Below are 5,852 nucleotides of genomic sequence, written 5' to 3'. Positions count from 1 at the left end.
ATATATATATATATATATATATATACATATATATATAAAACAATAAAAAAAAATAACTAAAGAAATTTTCTTTTTCTGTAGTGTCCCTTTAAAACTCATTAAAGGTTTACCAAATGACCTCCATGTAATTTATTTCTGTGATGTTAATCACCGTGCAAAAAAAAAAAAAAAGACCATGGATCACTTAAAATGAAAGATCTCCCCACCCCCACTCCAATCTTCTGATTTACTTTAAACACTAATATCAAATAACTGTTTTCGTAACATTAACTTCTGCTGAAATTGCTGTGTCTCTAATCACATGGAAGTAATTGATATAAACTGGCATTCTACTCTAATGCTTGGAGATTCTGTCATGTTAATGAAGAATTCGGTCCCGATGTCCATACATAGGATTGGGGAAAACCAGGAGTTACTATAGAGGAAATATGTAATATATCAAGAATTGCAGATTAAAAGGGTTCAGTTTGAATACTGTATGCATATGATAGGTTTGGTTATGCCAGTGTAGTTAAGAAGTTCACTTTGCAATTTGCAATCACACAGTTTCAGGTTCAGCCCCACTGTGCACTACCTTGAGTAATGTATGTATTCTAATGTAGAAGCCTTGTGATGTGTGTGTGTGTGTGTGTATAGATATACTCTTTTACTCTTTTCAGTCATTTTTTACTGCGGCCATGCTGGAGCACCACCTTTAGTCGAGAAAATCGACCCCAGGACTTATTCTTTGTAAGCCCAGTACTTATTCTATCGGTCTCTTTTTGCCGAACCGCTAAGTTATGGGGACATAAACACACCAGCATCGGTTGTCAAGCGATGGTGGGGGGATGAACACAGACACACAAACACACATATATATGATGGGCTTCTTTCAGCTTCCGTCTACCAAATCCACTCACAAGGCTTTGGTCGGCCCGAGGCTATAGTAGAAGACACTTGCCCAAGGTGCCACGCAGTGGGACTGAACCCGGAACCATGTGGTTGGTAAGCAGGCTACTTACCACACAGCCACTCCTTAATGAAGGAAAATAAACCCAGGTGAATGCTTATTTAAGCATTCAAACCTAGTTAACTAAATTGTCCAGTTATTATGATAGCAATCTGTATACATTGTTATAGTTTAATTGTGACAAGTATAATTTGTAAAGCCAAGGGAGATCATCATTTACATTCTGTGCATTAATCACAGAATATATTTAAAAAAAAAAAAGCAACTATGAAAATGCATTATCAATGCTTTATTTAGCTTACATATGTTTTGAATGGCTTGGTATCATGCAAGAGCTGCACATTGCAGTGCGTATATTTGATTGATCCTTCATTCGATTGATTAAATTGTCAGCGATACAAAGCATGTAGTTACCAAGTTACTGTTTTCAATGTCAGAATGCTTCTGCTAGAGGTTTACAAGCAATAAATTCCAGACCATTGTCTCCATCTTTGTAGTCCAGTGTCTGTATCATAAGCAAAGTGGGTATCTTTATCAGATGTCCTTAGTTTAATGACAGCCAGCAGTTATATATCTTGTCAAGATAGAATTGTAATTTAATCTGTGATGTTGTTAAATACAACTTAATAGTAGAAGACAATGAATTTACTAGAACTAGAAAAGAAAATCAGCACATACTAATTATGTTTTAGACCATTGGAGGGGTTGATATTAAATAAAAATACATTGCATAAAATATATTTGTAAAAATACGAAAAATTAAAAAATAAAATACACCATCTGTACACACTCTCACACACACATGCATGCAGTATTTAAATGCATACATATATATACACACACACACATCTCTCTGTCCCTCTCTCTTTCTCACTCTCTCTCTCCCTATATATATATACATACATGCATATACATACATACATACATACATACTCATAAGTCTGCATATACACTTCTTACTCATCATGATATATATCTATAGTGACTTTGGAAAATGTTTAAGGAAAGGAGTACCAAAAATTTAATGAAGGGACAAAATAAAGTCAGGGAAATAGAATCATTAAAATATGATACAGTGACTAAACAACTGTTAGTTGTATTGTAGAATTGTAAATTGCCTTACTATGCTGTAATAAGGCAATTAAGATGATAGAATTAATATATTAATACATATCAGAGTATCCTAATTAAGTAGCATATTTATTTGGAATAACTTGGAAAATTCTTCTATATTAATGTGAATAGTGTAATATTAATTCGTTACTCTTTTTATTAGGTTAGAGCTGCATTTCAGAATTGGTAGCATCTTTTCAAGGCACAAATTATACCTAACATTCCATACATTATATGATAGGATATTATCTATTACAGACCATTCAACAGAGTAGCTAATATCATTGTGATCGAGGCTCCAAATAAACTTGCTTAATGATGTGACATTTTCTTTTCTCTTGTATTTAAATGAAGACTTGTGATTATATAATCTATATTTAAAGTTTGTTGTGCAGGTGCCTAAATAATAATGATAATGATTTTTTTAATGTGTGTATTGTTACAGAGCATTATAAATTATATATTTTTTCTTAGGTATTATTTATTCAGGGGCATTTCTAGATGATTCGTTTTGTATATTATTAAGTTTTCATTCCATAGGTTCACATTCCTTTTATTGCCTTTATGAGATATATTAACAACATTTCCCATCTCATGACAGGACACACGTAACATACAAATACTTTCTTTATCCATGCTAAATATCCATGACTTATTATATATGGCCTCAGATAGCTTATTATTATCCTAATATGGATAAAAGTTTCTCAATTCTGAAACATTATGCACTGTTTTAATCTCAGCTATGTTATTTGTGGTTGGGTATGCAAATTAATTAATATATCTGTTAAATATACTCCTATGCTTGTTTGAAGAGGGAAAATACTTGTCCATGGTCATGAAAAATTTACCAAGTATATTTGTGCCTATCTGAGCTCCAAATGGAACATTTAACTTGGTGACCTGTCTGTTACATGCTCTGTTTTCTGGGACTGAAATTACAGTTAATACTGTTAGGTCTATTGCTTTGTACATCATCACTAATAACATTGTGAAGAGAAGCACATTCATCTCCTGAACTGGAATCTCTTTTATTATTTCTGTTTTTGTTATCATTAAAATTTGCCGGCTGCTTATTTGCTAAAATGGTCTGATTAATTCTAGGTCTAGTCACTGTGGTCACACAGCTATATGCACTCTTTGTTCTTCTATTTAGGTTTCTTAATTATAACCTGATACACTTACTGTTCTGCATTTCCTTTTACCAATAATTTTCATCTTACTATCAAATGCTTTATCATATACCTTAATATCTTTATTTCTATTATTACCATGGTCATCAGTCATCTGTTTAGGTAATTCCTTGTCCTTACGTGTCTTCTTAACATTTATATCAGGAAAACGATGAATTTTCTCAGTGTAACCATCCTTAGTTAAAGCCAAATTGTAGTATGTTTCATTTTGTCTAAATACTTCCTCATTTGCCAAAAGTCTAGAAATTTTAAATGAAATGCCCCTTATTATTGAATTGATAATTGCTTTTGAGTGGTTTGATCTTCTACTCACATACTGGATGTTTGAAATGGGTTTGTGTTATGAATGACAGTCCAGTACTCCTCCTGATCTTTGGAAATCAATGATGATGACAATGACAATGATGATGGTGGTGATGATTTGATGTTGATGATGGTGATGATGATGATGGTGATGATGATGATGGTGGTGGTAGTGGTGGTGCATGAAGAGGAAGATGATTTTGTTTCATATAATTTGCATAATTTTCATCTTCCTTTCTTTCCAAAGGCAGAGATTAGGGACAAACTTCTTCACCTTGTTTATTCTTTCTCTACATTATCTTTGGTGAATGACAGTCCTAACAACAATAACAGCAACAACAATTCTTGCTAATTTTAGCACAAGACCAGCAACTCTGAAGGGGGGAGGGGGAGCAAGTCAATTGCATCAACCCCAGTGTGCAACTGGTACTTATTTTATTGACCTTGAAACAATGAAAGACAAAGTTAACCTTGGTGGAATTTGATCTCAGAACATAGAGATAACATAATTCTGCATTCAAATTCTGCCTAGGTTGACTTTGCCTTTCATTCTTTTGGGGTCAATAAAATAAGTACCAGTTGAACACTGGGGTTGATATAATCTATTTACTTTCTCCCTCGAAATTGCTGGTCTTGTGCCAAAATTTGAAACCAATATTAACCAATATTAAACCTAACTACAATTAAGTGAAATCCCTGGAGGGAAATTAACAGATTCTGTTGTCAGGAATGTGGTACACAAGTGGATCTGAATATATAGTCTTCAATGATGTAACAGTAACAACATCACCACTACCACCACCACCACCAGCACCAACAACAATAATGATAACAGTTAATGATAACTACAGTTATCATTAACAATAATGATAACTACAGTTAAGCGGAGACCCTGGAGGGGAATTAACAAATGTTATTGTCATGAATGTGATAATAGTGAATCCAAAACGCAGCCTTCAGTGATATGATAGTAACATTATTAATGTTTAACTTAAGTACAATTAGATCAAGTCCCTGGAGGGGAATTAGCTTGTTTTTGTCAAAAATATGGTGTTGAGCTTTCACAGAATTAATGTGTCTAAAAAGGAACAGGTCTAATAAATGGAAATAATGTTTGAAACACGAGAAAAGATACTTTTAGAACAAATTGGAATTAAAATAACAGATGTTGTTTTTAATAATAAATGTAGTAGCATACCTTGGTAACAACTGATGTAATGTAGCATGAACCTGAAGTTCACAGAGCAATACCAAAACTGTGCCTAGATAAAGGTGCCAAGACAAAGGGCATGACATTGAAGATACAAGGCAGAAGTCCAAGTTGTTGGAGTAAAATGCACCTTAAATGTGTATGCTATGAAGAACTTGAAAAATTAAGCAAAGTCTACAATGAAAACCAACATCAACAATGACAAAAAGAACAAGAATATTACCTGCCAACAAACTGGAGAATAGCAAAGAAAATATCTTTAGACCCAGTATATAACAAATAGATGAACAAATAGTTGGTCCTCTGATCCTCTAACAGCACTGACCTGTAGTACTACATCTTCATTATGCAATGAAGAAGGAGTAATTACAAATGAAAATATGAAGGGAAAAAGAGATGGAAAAATCACTCATCAAAGAAAGACATTATGTAAAATAATGAAAGCAGGTGAGGAGGGACAATTTCTTCTAAATTTCAATGTAATTCCTTCTCATATAAAATAACACAAGTATACAGAGGGTGGAGATGAGCTGAGATTTCTTGTTCTTCAAAAATTAAACAAACAGTTAATAAAGAAAGTTAGCATTTCTAGTGTTGTGGGCTCTCTGAAGAAGTAGTAATAATATAAAAACACTTAGGTTCAGAATGTAAACAACATGCAAAAAATGATTATTATCAAAATTTAATTTCAGACATGGCACCAAACTTAAAAAAGAATACTCTCAAAATGTTGATGTTTTTCAACATTGAATATCTCAAGAAATGCTTACTTGGTGCATTGGGTTCACTTGAACACAATCTGAGAAGTGGTTAAATGGATGGAGTACTAGTATATCCAACTCAGATTAAGTAGTAAAATTTAAAATTATATCTTATTTATTGTGCTTTTTTTTGTACTTTTTATATATTTTCATGCAAATATGTGTGTATGCATATATATATATATGTGTGTGTGTGTGTGTGTGTATGTATGTATAACTATACATACATTTATATGTATGCAAATATATATGTATGTATGTATGTATGTATGTATGTATGTATATATATATATATATATATATATATATATATATATATATAT

This window comes from Octopus bimaculoides, chromosome 16 (assembly GCF_001194135.2).
Source record: "Octopus bimaculoides isolate UCB-OBI-ISO-001 chromosome 16, ASM119413v2, whole genome shotgun sequence".
Taxonomy (NCBI): Eukaryota; Metazoa; Mollusca; class Cephalopoda; order Octopoda; family Octopodidae; genus Octopus; species Octopus bimaculoides.
This window is presented reverse-complemented; position numbering follows the sequence as displayed.